Source organism: Drosophila kikkawai, chromosome 2L (genome assembly GCF_030179895.1).
Source record: "Drosophila kikkawai strain 14028-0561.14 chromosome 2L, DkikHiC1v2, whole genome shotgun sequence".
Taxonomy (NCBI): domain Eukaryota; kingdom Metazoa; phylum Arthropoda; class Insecta; order Diptera; family Drosophilidae; genus Drosophila; species Drosophila kikkawai.
In genome coordinates this window covers 10182277-10197500 of record NC_091728.1, presented here as the reverse complement: position 1 = coordinate 10197500, position 15224 = coordinate 10182277, and positions in this window count along the sequence as shown.

The following is a 15224-nucleotide window of genomic DNA, read 5'->3' as shown; positions in this document are numbered from 1 at the left end:
ACCACTGAAAGGTCACAGTCCCACGAAATTAATCAGCAATGTAAAGTCTCAGGACCCAAAAGAAAGTTTTGAAAGTTTTGGCCGTTATGTTAGTTTCTGGTTAATTTAAAGGGTAACTAGCAGAGCATGAAAATGAGTCTAGATATTCTTTATTTATTTATGAAAAGGAAGTGCGAGAACATAACAAATATTTTAGTGTGCCTTTTACTAATGAAGTACTCATAATTTGGGTACTCTTTTTATTTTATGTACACATCTTAAAGTTTACTCAGTTTAATAAAAATGTGTTAATTGCCGTATAGTTTAGAGGTTTATTTTGAGTACCCAAAACTGGGTTGCTTACATATTTTCAGAGTGGTTTTTAATCATTCAGTTTGATTGTCCTTCATCATGACTCTTGAATGTAATTTGTGGTAAGTTGAATCAGAAGCCACGCGGATTATGAGCTCATCGAGTTCGCTTTCATGTTTACAGCTCCCCCGTTACTCAGGCTTTTGATATTTTATATTTGAACAGCTTTTGAGACTCGACCGACTGGAAAAAATATGGCATCCAGTCAAATCTTATAAGCATTAATTCTCATTAAATTTAATTGCAAGCGACTTGGGTCGAGGGCAGCGTCAGGTGAGAGCGAGGGATACCTATATCCTGCTACCCGTTATCGCTGGTTGGCCCGTGTTTCGGGCACAATTATGCAAATGACTTGCGGAAGCAACCCACCCAGGAATGAGCCGATTAACCCCTTTTGTGTGCCGAGGCGTTGAAAGGTTCTGCACTCAATTACGGATGAGAAAAAAATTATCACCTGCTACCCGAGATGGCTGGGGAAGCCCACGCTTCGCAATGAAATCCAAAACACTTAGCACTCAATTGTTGGCGGGTTGTCGGAAGAGAAGAGCGCCAAAAAGTTTTCGTTGCCAAAGCCAAAACTAAACGGAGACTAAGACCGGAGGGGAATAAAGAAAATTTGTTTAGCAACAATTTCAAACGGTTCCATTTGGCGTGAGTCAAATTAATTTCGAGTGCCAAGGGGGGCCACCATTTCAGCGTAAATCAATTAAATTGCCAGCTGCCGGAGGTGCAGCTTTAATATGTGGTTCTGTATATATTTACACTCTCTGCGGTCCCGGCAATTTGTTGAGTGTTTCGCCAATAGTTCAGGGCCCCCATTCAAAGAAGATCTCTTTGCGGCTGTCGCGGTGGAAATAATTAAGGAAATGGCAACACGACTACTGGGGGGTAAAGTTAGCTAAAGTTACGAGATTTCTGAAAGTATTTATATATTTTGTTTCTACCCAAACAGATCAGAGAGGATTACATTCGATATTTTCATTTGGCAGCTGAGCAAAAAATAATATTTGTATGCATTTTAATCCCATATTCCACTCACACAATTGTGGCTCACTGGAGTGTAGAGAATCCCGGCACAAAATCCGATTTACACACCGTAAAAATAAACGGATGAATGCGAAGCAAAAAAGAATAAAGGAATAAATTCAAAGTGACGTGTGTAAGCAAAAACTATTCACGCATAAACAAAGGCAGGAATCAGGAGTGAGGTCTGGTGATGAATACGTAACTAGAGCGCCGCAGAGTAAGCAACGAAATAAAAGTACGAAATTAAACGCAAAACGCAAAAATTCGGGGCGGCGGAAGGGGGAAAACTGCATGACATTTTTAATTATCTAGAACAAGTGCATTTAGCACACACCCATGGACATACACACACACACACACACGGCGGCAGTAAGGGAAAGCTGGAAAAGTGAGAACAAAAATCGTTGCATACTTTGCGGGCTGTTGGGCATTTAAATGAATTTTCGCCTGCGAAACTGCAGCGATGCACAGTGCGAAAGGAATGCGAAAATGGGGCAACAGATGGAGGGAAAAGCGCTTGGAAAAGCAAAAGTTTAATGAAATATTTGCCAGTCACGCCAGCGTTTTTCATTCTTGCCTTAATTAAAGCGGCAAACTGCTCGAATTTCATATCGAGCCGAGGAAAACATTTTTTTCTTAATCAGCCACCCCTTTCGCCTGTGTTTGCATTTCCACGACCCTCAGAGAGAGAGAGAGAGAGAGAGAGTCCATAAAAAAATATGTTTTCCTTTCACGGCCCCCTCTCTCCCGCGCGTACGTGTGTATACAGATTTATTAAAAATATTTCGCTGTGCAATGAAGCGGGGTGGAAAAGTCAGTTGGAACTGAGCGAAGTGCCTAATGCCCTCGGTGAGGGCTTAATGAGGAAGCTTTTGGGAAAACGTTTGCGGAGTAACTTTTTAGCAGCATTGTTCCTTGGGCAATCCTGCTCCTGGCGCTTTAAGATCTTTAAATTTGGTATCTGAGGAGCTTTGTCAATGAAGAATTTATCTAAGGAGAAAGATAAGGTTATTTGGTTGTTATTTGAAAAGGTAAATATAATGTAGGTGTAACATGAAATTAATTAATTAGTTTTATTTCATATTTTTAAATGTTCACCAAAAGTACCATATCCCCTGATCCGGTTAGGATATTCATCCGTTCATTCAGGCATCTCCTGTTTTACGTTTCACTTAATTTATCCCCATCAACGGTGTAAAATGGCAATCAGGCAGACCTTTAATTAATAACGCCGTACAGTTTTCACTTTTTTCTTGTTTCTGTTTTTTGTAGTTACTGTTTCCGAGCCAGAAGGACCTGCTGCGGATCCTGCTGCATCCGCTGCACTGAACACGGCTCGTTAATTCGCACTTCGCATATGCAATCCAGGCAGCAGAGCAGGACGCCCGTAAAAAAAAACAAATAGAAATGCTTTTGAAAGCAGCAAATATTTTAATATTATTAAGCCGGCTGGCAGCTATCAAAAGTTTTTGAGCCGCTTTGGCATATTTGCTCAACACTTAAGCCGCAGCACACTTTTTGGTGAAAATAATTTGTTTATTTATTTGCTCGCATAATAGGCAGAGCTTAAAGTGAAGAGATAGAGAGAGTGGAAAAGCGGAGAACTTTCCACGCTTATTTGTGCAGCACTTGAGTTTTCAGTAAAAGTTTCCCCCTAATCGCAGAGAGAAAGGATGCCACGGAGAAGATCCCAGAAAGGACGTTGATAACTTTATCGGGCATCGGAATTTTGCATACATCATTGCCCACGGAGCTGACCTTTCCCCCGCCCTCTCGTAGCTAGCGGATGGAATATGTTAATACGGCAAACAAAAGTGCACAGATAGAGCGACCAACTCAGGGGAGGACACCGACCCACCTAGGACACATACTCGCATTTCCGCCCATTGTTTGGCCTTGGCCCGCTTGCTCGAATGTTTGCTCTCTTCACTGTGTGTGCGAGTGTCTCTGTCTGTGCTCTGTTTATGTTTGTTGACATGGAAAAGCCTAAAAGTTATGGTTCGGCATTGCCACGCCACGCCCCTTCTGGGCTGCGGCCGGGACATGACCATCATTTGCCTGGCTGCCTAATAAGCGGCTCAAGTGCTGGCCCGGAATTAATGCGATCTCTCTCTTTCAGTTCCAAAAGGATACTCTTTCGCCGGACATCCCCATTGTCCCCGTAAGTGTGCGTGTGTGTTGTGTTTTGGGGTTTTATGCCGGGGGCTTTGTTTGGCGTCGTTAATATTACCCACAAGGCCATACTAGTTACTGGCCCAAAAGTGTGTGTTAGTTAAGTCAGCCATGGTTACGATTTGCTAATGAGCTGGATGAGACAAGGCTAACACTAGCCACCAGAGATCAGGCCGAAAGGCAGAGGAAAAGTTAAGGAATAAATAGTGAACTATGAGTAAATATAGAGCTTGATAGGAGACTCAAGGGGTCTGAGGAAGATTTTATTTTTAAATTTAGGTTAACTCCTCAAGAAACCAGCAGTAAATTTTTTTAATTTCCTTTATTATGCAGATAGTTATTTTCCACTTCCTTGACCTGAGTCAGTCCCGAATCCTGTGGCAAAGTGGAGAGAGGCGACTTGTTCACAGTCCATCGCCTTGAGAGTGGCCAGCCACACTTTTGCTCCTTTGTGTGCTAATCTCCCCCTTCTGCGCTTTTGGCTTTTAACGACCAAATGCCACTCTTGGATACCAATCCTCCGGCGCCTTCCACTCGAATAACAAAAGCTTTTGATTGATAAGCAACCATAATAAATTTGTTATTAGTGCGAGGGCTGGGCTGAGGCCAAATGAAGCATGAATGTGAGACAAGAGCGCGTCCAAAAATAGATCAGCATTCGTAATGGATATTGGACAAATAGATTTCTTTTTCACTCTCGTTCCTTCTCTCTAGAGTGCCACCTAATGCGCTTATTTGTATATAAATAGAAATCATTTCGTTGAATGTTTGCACTTCGGCGCGCTTCAATTCAATGTGATGTGATTTGAGCGGACACGGAAAAGCTCCCGGTGAAAATATGGAAATGGAAATGGAAAAGGAAATGGAGGGGTATTAAATTCCCTGGCAAATAGTTTCTAAAGAAATATACGCCCCAAATTGCCACCCCCACGGCCGCCTGATTAGGCTCGTTCAATTTGGCGCTGGTCCAGAAACACCACGCCCACCAACGCCCCTTCTTTCAATTGTAATTATGACTTGGCAGCCCAGGGCACGGAAATTGCTCAACAAGCGCTGCGAAAGCCGTAACAATTTCGCGGTGACTGGTGGAAATTCCAAATGGTAATTTCAATTAAAAATGTTCATCCTCATCCACCCTCTGGCTCCTGTTGCTCGAAGGGAGTTCAAAGAGGTGCCAAATGCTGATGTTCTCTAAATATTTAAATTGGAATCGAAGGCTCCTTTCCTGGGGAGACACGCCCAGGAGACTCTTCAAGTCAGAGTTGGCCTAAGCAAACAGGGCGAAGGACTTCCTCCTTCCCATGTACATCCACCCACCCCCTCGAGTGTACATAAAGTTGACAAAGGGACTGGGACCGCCATTATATTTGCCTTGTGTCTCGTGCACCATTGATAAATATTTTTCCCGCTTATTTGTGTGCGGATGTGAGCTGGAAAAATACATACAATAAAACACAATACACATTACTGATTGGAGGTGGGAGCGTGACACGAGCAGGGAAATAGGAAATACTATTTTTAGCAGAAAGTTAAGACCGCCAATAAAGTCAAAAGTATGTTAAAAAGATGAAAGGAATCTAAGTCTGACAAGCCGAATTATGTAGATCCTTTGCAGTTTTCAATTACCTGCTGATCGTTCCGTTGCTAACTATATGATATAGTTGTCCGATTTTCATAAAATTAAAAGATTAACTCAAGTATAATACAAAATGACCAGCGAAGCGTTAACTATTAACCGACGTTTTCATTTTGATATAAATGCCCATCGATATTTCCCAACTAGTCACTTGCTCTTTTTCCTTTGACAACCTTTTAGCTTTCTTTATCCGCAGTTGTCGCACTTAAATGCGGAATCAATAAACCTTAACTATGGCGTATAAGTCAATCCCAGACATCCTCCACGTGTCGCCGAGCACAAAGGACACATTAACCTCCCCGTTCGCCCACGTCCACATCCTCGTCGATCTCCATTGCCCTATTGTTGTTTACTGTGTCGTTTTGTTGCTTAAGAATCGGTCAGACATTGAATTTGCTTTCTTGGCTTTCGTTTTATCTGCTGATTGGAGGCACAGTTGTCGTGGCAATGGAACCAAGCACTCGCCGGATGATGATTGTTTTATTGAAATTGATTTCGTAATTGGTCCAATTTGTGTAGTCGTAGCCAAGGGATAATCAAAATGATTTTTGTTAGCCAACATTAGGCGTTAATTTCATGGAACAGTCATAAATTTCAGGCACTGTTTTAAAGACTTTTCGAATGGACTAGAGACCCCGTAACATATATGTATAACTAGCCCACCCAACTCCTATATAGGCTAATGCATTAATTTATTATCTCCCATTAAGCGCATCATCATCATAATCGACCCCAACATCGTCGTTGTCATCATCATCAGCGGCAGCAGCTGAATAAGGCTAAGCCCACAAAAAGCCGCATAAATAATGAAACATTCTTTTATGTCGACGCTAAGGCTAAAAGAAGGTCGGGCGAAAAAAAGTTAAAACAAATATAAAAATGAATGGCCAGAGTACATGGCCGGGGGCGCAGCGTTTAAAATAATTGTTATCAAAAGGCAGTGGGGAGAGAGAGCTGCCTACAAAAAAATATATATTTTTAAATATATAAATGAATATTTAAAGGTCACTTGGGGGGAGAAAATTTCAAGGTGACTCAAGGATTACCCTAAAAAATTGTTCACAACATTTTGACAGAATTAAATAATATTTAAACTGGAGCGTTTACAAACTAAAGTATTTTTGTGAATGAAGAGATGTAAAATATATTAACTATATATTTTCTCAACATTAACAGAATTAATTAATCAAAATTAAACATTTTAAGGTGATGTATTAGCAAAGTAATTCACTGGTTAACCTTCAACAAATGTTGGTTAAGTACAAACTTTTTAAAATATAAGCCTTTCAGTATATCAAAATAATAAACACATATTTATTTACGAATCGATTCACATTATTATTTTTATATATTTATCTAAATGTAGTTTACAATATGTATAAAAATTAAATAAATTATTAAATTATCCTTAAGCTAGAAAGTACGCTCTTTCGGTTACTTTTCTTTCTTCGAGACCATAAAATATTTAAAGAAGTCGCCTTTGAGGGTCTTTTATTTCCCCTTTTTGCCACAATACCCCGACCACACACCCAGATCCGTTTGATTTATGTCGCATAATGCGGGCTTCTTATTATATTTTCCTTTCAGTTGCGTTAATTTGCTAAAATGACGTATGCAAGTTGGGGGAAGTTCGACATGGCGGAGAACAGGGAACTCAACGTGGAATGAATAAGAGTTTTAATTTTATAACTTTTCCTCGCTCGCGCACTCTTATTGCACTTTTTTTTTACCACCAAGGTCCGTTCGAAACTTGTGTGTGTTTTTGCCACAGCAGCAAATGGCGTCCATTTTGTGGGAATTTTGCTCTTTTTTTCCCTGCGTTTTTTTTTTACATTTTTGTTTTCCTGCGGATAGTTTTAACTGGTCGCGCGTATTTTGTGTTTTTTAATATATTTTGTGAAAAGTTTGGCGTGTAATGAAAAGCTTTTCTCCGGACTATTTCACTTTGGCATTTCTGTCGGGGATTTTATTGGAAACTCAGCACGATGGACATGCCAGAGATAAATGGACTTGAAGTCAGCTGAAAATGTGGAAGGTCAGAGTTCTGTGTGTGTTTTTAAGTGATTATAAAAATTGGCTAAGAGGATCAGAGGAGGGATGTTGTTGAAGGGGAATTTATAGATTTTGAGGGAGTGAAATTATATATATTAGGAGCATCTGTGTTCTGTCAGAATCTTTTTGAAAAAATATTAATCGTATTAAGTAAGACTTCCCTTACAGACCTTACCTACAAGTCTACCTTTTGACTTGTAAATCCATCTTAATTTGCATTACACTTAGGCATATCTTCATCTTGGATCGAAAAACTCTTTGGTCTTTGTTTTTTGCCTTTTACCCGCTCCCAAAAAAAGGACACAAAACCAACGAACCCAAGCAGTTCATTAGCATAGTATTCAGAACGGGGTCAGTTTGGTACACTGCTGTGTGGGAGGCGGATCCCGGCCCCCTTGTTTGGTTCTACTATATGCATAAGTCCCAACGCTTTAAGTCTCAAGTCTACTTACATTTCACTTTGCGTTGCATTTTGCTTTTTTTGTTTCCTTGTGACCAGGACGACAGCTTAACTTGCGGGTCACTTGGCGTCCTTTATTTCTCTGGGGTGGCGCACTCAGAGACGCCCACATAATTATCGCACATAGAGAGGAGGTCTCATTGTCTTTTTTGTGATTATGGAGAGCACACACACTCGAGTCGTTGCCAATCTCCCCCTGGCTCTGGTGATAAATGCGTAATGCGATAAAGGCGCCTAAAAGTAGTCTAGGCCTTTGACACGAGCCAAAAGGGAATGGGCAGGCCTTCCACTCCCGGGGACAAAAAGCGAATCTGAAGTGAGACATCATCATCAGTTTGCTCAGAGGCCTCCTCTGTGTGTGTGTGGGCTGATTAATTGAAGTGAAAAATGTGCCTTGGCCTTTCTCGTTGAGTCTTGATTGATGGCACTTGCTTTTAATTAGAATTTATTGCGGCATACTTCCATCCACTTCAAATTAAATTTGCAATTTTTCCGGAAGCCCCGCCTCGAGGAAAACATATTGAGCGTAACAAGAGGATTTTCTCGGCCTTCCCTTTTCCCTTTTTTGTTTGCCATTTGCAATTTAGTTAAATGTTTTTCCGGCTTTGCCTTTCGGCCGTGTGCGCCTTGCTCGATTTCCATTTCGTTGGGCATTATTCTAAGAGCTTTTCCTACCGAGGCCGGAGGATCGGAGGCCCAGAGGAGATTTTCCTTTTGCATACGGCCGGTCGGCCAGTCATTCACTCATTCAGTGACTCGTTCAATTGCAATGACAATGCGCCTTCCTGGCCGCTGCATTGTTGCCGCTTTTCTGGCAAATGTTACGCTGTCAAGCGCCTGTCGGCAGGCCATGCTTTCCCGTCTTTTTACCCCATTTTCCACCTGCCACATGTCTCTGAGGCATTGACATCGCCATAGCCATCGGCTCCGGCTCGGGCTCCAGCTACGGTTTCAGCTCCAGCTCATTCATGCCCATTATACACACATTCCAAATGGAGGAACAGCGGCAGGCTGACAGCTCTGCACTTTTCCTTTATTTTCCCTCGGTGCTTTCCACTTTCCATTCGCTCGCCTGACAACCACATTAAGATTCAAGCACAGCCAGAAAAAATAAAGGGGTTTTGAAGGTATTTAACCATACATGTAGACCTTGACTATGGTTAAACAAGTTAAACCGAATATCTCATTTAAAGCTGTGATAATTGATATAAGCATATTCAAGGGGACTGAGGTTTTTCTCCCAGTGCACTTGGACTGGTCGGAGAACTCGACTAACAATGATTGCACCGACTGTGGGCAGGATCCACCGCAGTCAAACTGTGGCACTAACCGTAATTGTTGACTATGTCTGCAGCATAGCATCCCCCTCGTTTCGCCCCTCCAGGATCCTTTATGCCCGCTGTCATTTGTACAATTGACAATTGTGATTGCATATGTTATAATGTGGCTGGAGGAGGCGGGGGCAGACACTGGATGGATTGACATTGAGCCAGTGCGTAGTTGCAGCATTTCTGCTGATTATGGATTGCATCAAACGATGAGCAGCGGAATGAATGGGAATGTCAATCTAATGGAACCGCGACGTAATATGGATGCCACCGGCAGGGGATATAGATTTCTATAATAAACACTATATATATACTTAACATATGATTATATGAACATTTAGTTAACTTGCTTGATTTAGAAGTATAGCTGTTTTAAAAATAACCACAAAATATCATCAGTATACCAATCTTTTGAAAGAATATTTTACCATAGGTCTTTAAATATTGGTCCATCTTAGATTCTTCAACATTATTTTAAGACATAACAAAGCTTAGCTTTATTTCCTCTACCCATTTACTTTATTCTTTCAAAATCCGTACTTATTCCTATTCCTAGGAAAGTACATTAAAGTTTGATTCAAGGACTGCACAGAAACCACGTGCACTTCATTCTACTTGGATCGAATTAAAGTCAACAAATTTTCATTCCATTTGCATTTCCCCGACAATTCCCAGCCAATCCCCGGAGAGGGCCAAATGCACGTACTCCAGCTGCCGTCCTTTGCTGATATTCTGATATTCTGTCTGCTGTTTTCCAGCCAAGGCAATCCCCTCTTCGGCCATTGTCCTGACAATTTGCGAATGCGTTTGGCATTCGGTGGCCTGGCTTTTTCTCTGTGCGTGCCGCGCCCAGGAATGGATTTTCCAAAATGGCTGCAGTTGGCCATTGCAAGGGTGGCAGTGGAATTGTAAGTGGAGCAAGTGCTGGTCCCTCTGCTGGCCAAGAGGCGAGGAGGTGAAGGGAGGCCCTAAACTAACTGCATTGTTTGCATACAATTTTGGCTGAACTGGATCTCAGGCAGGCGAAAGTTCAAAACTGAACTCTCAAACGTAGCCATCTCCGTCTCCCCGTATTGGCCGACATGGGTGTGGGTGTCCTTTGAGCCGTCCCTGTGCGGGCCACGTTTTCCAATCAGCCTGTTCACACTTTTGGGCACAATTATGCGATGAAGTTTGGCCGAATTGAAAGCGCTAACTAGGCGCATTCACGTGGGCCAAGTTGGTCAATTGATTTCCATTGTTCGCCTTTGATCTGCGACCTTTCATTGTTACTGCCGAAGGGCGAGGAGGCTTGGGGGGACACAAGTACAGAATATATGATTTTAAATGCTAAAGAGTATTTGGCCAGACGTTAAATAAATACTTTAAAATTATTAAATTTTTCTAAAATTAGTTTTTACAATTTTCCTTTTTATTTTCTTTAAAAAGATTGTTGATTTCTCTGGGGAATCCTTCGGCAGAACTATCCAATTTCTGTAAAATTCCACTTGTAATGCAGAAACCATAGCCTAGACCCCAGCTACTTTAGTTTATTTGTTTTGTCCTGAGACTCGTACCAGCAGCTCCGCTCGATATCCCCCGCCTGCCAGCAGCAATTGAGCACAGAATTCCTGACACATTTTTGTTATGGCCATGTAAAAGTCAACGGCTATGGCCAAATAAAGGGCGACACGCTTCCCCCCATCATGAGCTGGTGTCCGTAACAAGTTGGCCACACTGTGCCACAAATGCGATTACGTATACGCAACGTGTGAGGCTGTGGCCGGGCAAGAGGGAGAGCTGGGATGAGGCAAAAGGAAAACTAAACGCCAGAGAAAGCAGAGGAGAATACAGAATGATGTGTGCGTAGGAATAAAGTATACGCCCCGTACTCACACGAGTTTATTTTCGGGACACGGCGGCGTGCTCTACTGTCTGTCCCAAGTTCGAGGATACGAGACTTCAAGGATTCACATTCTCATTCCCGCCGCCACAGGCCAGATTCCGACGGACGACACGTGTTCGCGTTAAATATTCATTTGTGTAGCAGCAGGTTCTTGGCCTGCAGAAATGAGGCATAGTTGGCCAAAAGATTCGACCAACTTTAGCCGCACTTAAAAATTGTCAGCGACTCAATCTCCTCTTCAACCAAATCGCATTAACGCCAGATCTGCACACAATTCGAGCCTTTAATCCTACTGAAAAAGTGAAATACAAGAAGGGGAATAATCATAGCCACAAGCGGCATTGCAGGACTCTATTAAATCAATAGTAAAGAAGGTGGAAGTGAGGAAGTGAGAGTAAGCAGTTTATGAAATATGCAAACTTTATTGCCCCGCTTTTCACTGTCTCGTTTGCTTATAATTGGAACTGACTGAAACAGCCGAAGCGGATATTAAAGAGAAGTGGGATAAGTTAACAGGGGAAACAAAAACGTACTGAGTGTAAATTAATCATAATAACTTAGGCAGGAAATTCCTTTAAAGATTCAAAAGACTTTGCACTTATCAATCACTTCCTAGCCAGTCTTTTCTTTCTCTCTTCTTTTTCAATATATTTCAATCCCCAGGTGTACTGGCAACAAACCTCAGTCTGTCCTTAACCCCTACGCAATCTCTGGTGATGCCCAATAAGCGTTTTATTCTCAGAGCTCTCTCACCTTGGCATTAACTTTAAAGCGTCGCCCATCAACCAATTCCTTATCGAGGGCCACAAAAGAAAGCTGGCAATTCAGAGCTTCTCCTCGCACACACAGATAAGAGCTATTGGACGCATATGCCAAAACCAGGATGAGGCAAAAGGATGTGCCAAGGAAGAGCGGAAGGAGGAGCATAAATCGCCCCAAAATCTGTGTCAGCACAAGAAGAGCGTGGTGGCAGTGCGAGCGTCGAACGCAAAGCGATGCCGAGCATTCGCCACGCGGTGCCATCATGGGAAACCGAATTTCGACCGCACAAAGAGTGCCACGCCCACGTGCTAGTCCACTCGCCCACAATCCACGCCGCCTGATTGTCTGCTTGACGCCCTGCAGCTGCTTTTGGCATATTCAAATGTGTCGGGGATTCGCAGAAAAAAGAGCGCTGCATACTTTACTGTGCTCCGAGGGAGCCACAGGTGCGAAAAGCTGACACCAAAACGGGGAATTATGAACCGGCACAGGTCAGTATGTGATCGAGAGTGAAAATACCCAAGGTTTCCACAACCTTAATTATTTTCCAAAAGCAAAAAAAATCTATTTTGGAAGGTAGGAGTTTGCCAAGATTTTGTGTTCATATATCCTTGGAGGAAGCCTCCTTTTACGAATCCTTTGATTGCGTTCCTTGTGGCTCAATGAGAATACCCCTCAATACCCTTCATTAAAATGCATTTCCCACAGTGTGGCTCAGTATTATGATGGCTACGATGACAAAGCTCTGTAAAGGAGGCAGAGCGAAAAAACCTATCCATATCCCCATCGCAGGTGCATATCACGTGGACGGAGCTACTTAGCTGGGTGTTATGTTAAGTGAAATGGAAAGGCATGAAAATGGAATGAGAATCCATCTGTGGAAGTTGGGGAAGCGATGAAGCTGCACAATTGCCGGGCATCTCGATCTGAGGCTGACACTTTATTGACAGCTTGATATTTCCAACTCAACTTGTAACTATTATACAGTTGGTATCATTAAAGTTATATTAAAGTTTCTTTAAGGAATGATTCGTTGTACCTGTACGTGTTTAAGTTAGGCAACTAGTTAATGGAGTTTATGGCACTGTGCTAGCCGATTGATCAAAGAGTTAAGATCTTCATCAAACATAAACTTTCATTAAAAAGTCAATTCTTAAAAAATTTTAATTAATTCCAATTGATTCTTTATAGCTACCAGGCTTTGTGTCCAAATAAAAAAATTCCCGAAAATTACGGCCGCTTCAGCTATTTGACAAATTCACAGACTGCGTGGGTTAAAGCTTACAGTTTCGAGGGCCACCTGGGGGACGCTTTTAAGCGATGGCAAACGGTTGTCAATTTGCACGAGGAAAGTGAAGCCATTAATTGTCCCGCTACCCAACGCTGCGTGCCAATTCCCCGACCTCCGGCAATCAAGGTTCCGCAGCAGGGATATGTTTGAGTGGCTATGGCTCCGCCCCATAAACCCTCCCACAGCCACCCTACCACACCCCCAATTGGCGACGACATTGAAGCTTGACCAGGATGCCAACATCAAGGATCCGACCGATCCGAAACCGGATGTGGGGGCCTTGGCGTTCCATTTAATTGTTTTGCAGGACGAACGTGTTTTGCATGCCAAAAGGGACTGGAGAGCACAAGGCTCCTAATTTCTGTTTGTGGTTCCGTTTTTGGCATTGCATCCACGTAGACGCGGCCGCCTTTTAATTAGCCGGCACAGCCCAGTCCAATGAACTAGCCATCGACACCCGCTGTCGTCGGCATTTGCGTCGCCTTAATTAGCCGGGTTCCAGGTGTTGGGCCACGGCCGAAAATCGTGGCCATAAAGCCGTATCCCCTGTACTCCCGTATTCCTCTATTCGCGTATCTCTGGGAAACGAAATCAAATCATTTTGGCCCACTAAACACTCTGGAAAATATGAGTAACGAAGGGTTTAGGTAAGAGTGCACGGTGAGTGCTATCTGTTAAAAGCAGGCACGGTACAGTCACGCCAAAAGGATGGAAATGGGATGTACCAGCTTCCATAATCATTAGGGAATATTCTCTTTAAGGATATGCTTTCAAAATAAATGAATCAAATTCTCTAACTTTTATGATAGCGAATTCATGTTCAGATTTTAAATTAGGGTTACTTACTACACAGAATAAAAATCAAAAGATAATTTTTCTGCAAGATACAAACATAAAACAATAAATCCTAGCGAATTTTTATTAGTTTTAGTTCTCTGGTTGAAAATAATTAATGCATCCCACCGAGATGAACGCTTTTCCTTTGCGCAAAACCTGGAAACTACAATGGAAAAAAGAGTACAGTCCCGGGCAAAGGGAACGCTAAAAAACAAAGCTGCGAGCAAGGAGGCACTGCCTTCCGAGGGAGTGCTGGCAAATTGCAAGCGCTTGACCTCGACGCGACTCTAGATGCCGGGGTCGGTGGGTCGGGCACCGTTCTGTATTTTCGGCACTGGAGCAAAAAAAAGGAGAGGCTGAGGGGTCTGCAAGGAGGTGCTCCGCTTGAAGGCATCTTTTGTGGCATGTGTACTCAAAACTGCGTGAAAAATTAGCTTCATTGCCAGTTGTGTGTGTGGCGGCAGGCTGTTGCCGCTCTCGCTATGCTCCTGTGCCGAAAGTTTTTTACGTTTTTCTACTACTTTTTGTTCCATTTCACCATTTCCTTTTTTTTTGGCTGTGCTTTTGTCATGACTGCAGCAAAGCCAGAACCAGCAGAACAGCCAGCTGGTTGCCTTACATTTTGCGGCTTTCGGAATTGCTCGACAATGTGCTGCCTCCGAGCTCCGAGTGGCTAATAAAATGCCCCAAATTGCAAGTGCGTGCTGTTTCCAAGTTTAGCACAGGCTCTGAAGGCGACTGCAGTTCCCTGTTCAGTTTGCCATCGAATCCAGAAGCTGTTGCGCAAGAACAGAAGCCACGTGGTCACTGTCAGAGCTCTAAATATCTGTGTAAATGTACGTTTATCTTTGCTGTCTATACAATGTAAAGCCAGAAAAAGTATTTTGTATTATTTATTATTTAGTTATTTGCAAATCAGGCTATACATATTAAGGCTTTAAAAACTTTCAAATTCTGGCCCAGCTCTTTTATTGTTAATATTTATTATAGCCCTTGTAAATATTTCATAACTCTAAGCAATTTGATGTCTACCAAATAAGCCAAAAACTTTTCCGCCGCAGCTTAGAAATCTTCCAAATCCCACACACGCAAAGGAAAAATAAAGGAAAAAAATGCTGTAGACATTTTTTCCATCTTTGGTCCTGGCCTCGCCGCACTTTCCACAGACAATGAAGATTTTGCATAAAACTCACGGTTCCTTCTCACGGGAATTTGAGGAATTTCACCTGAAATCTGTTATCGTTGGCTTTGTGTGAGTGTGCATATGGGCACAACTGGCTGAGTGTGCGTGTGTTGTTCTTGCATTTGTCATCGGAAAATGTTTTACTGCTTACCCAGCAGCCAATTTGGAAGCACCATCCATCCATTCCCTCGGTTCATTTTTCGCCATTTTCCTGCGACTTTGCCCCCCTTCATAGTTCTTT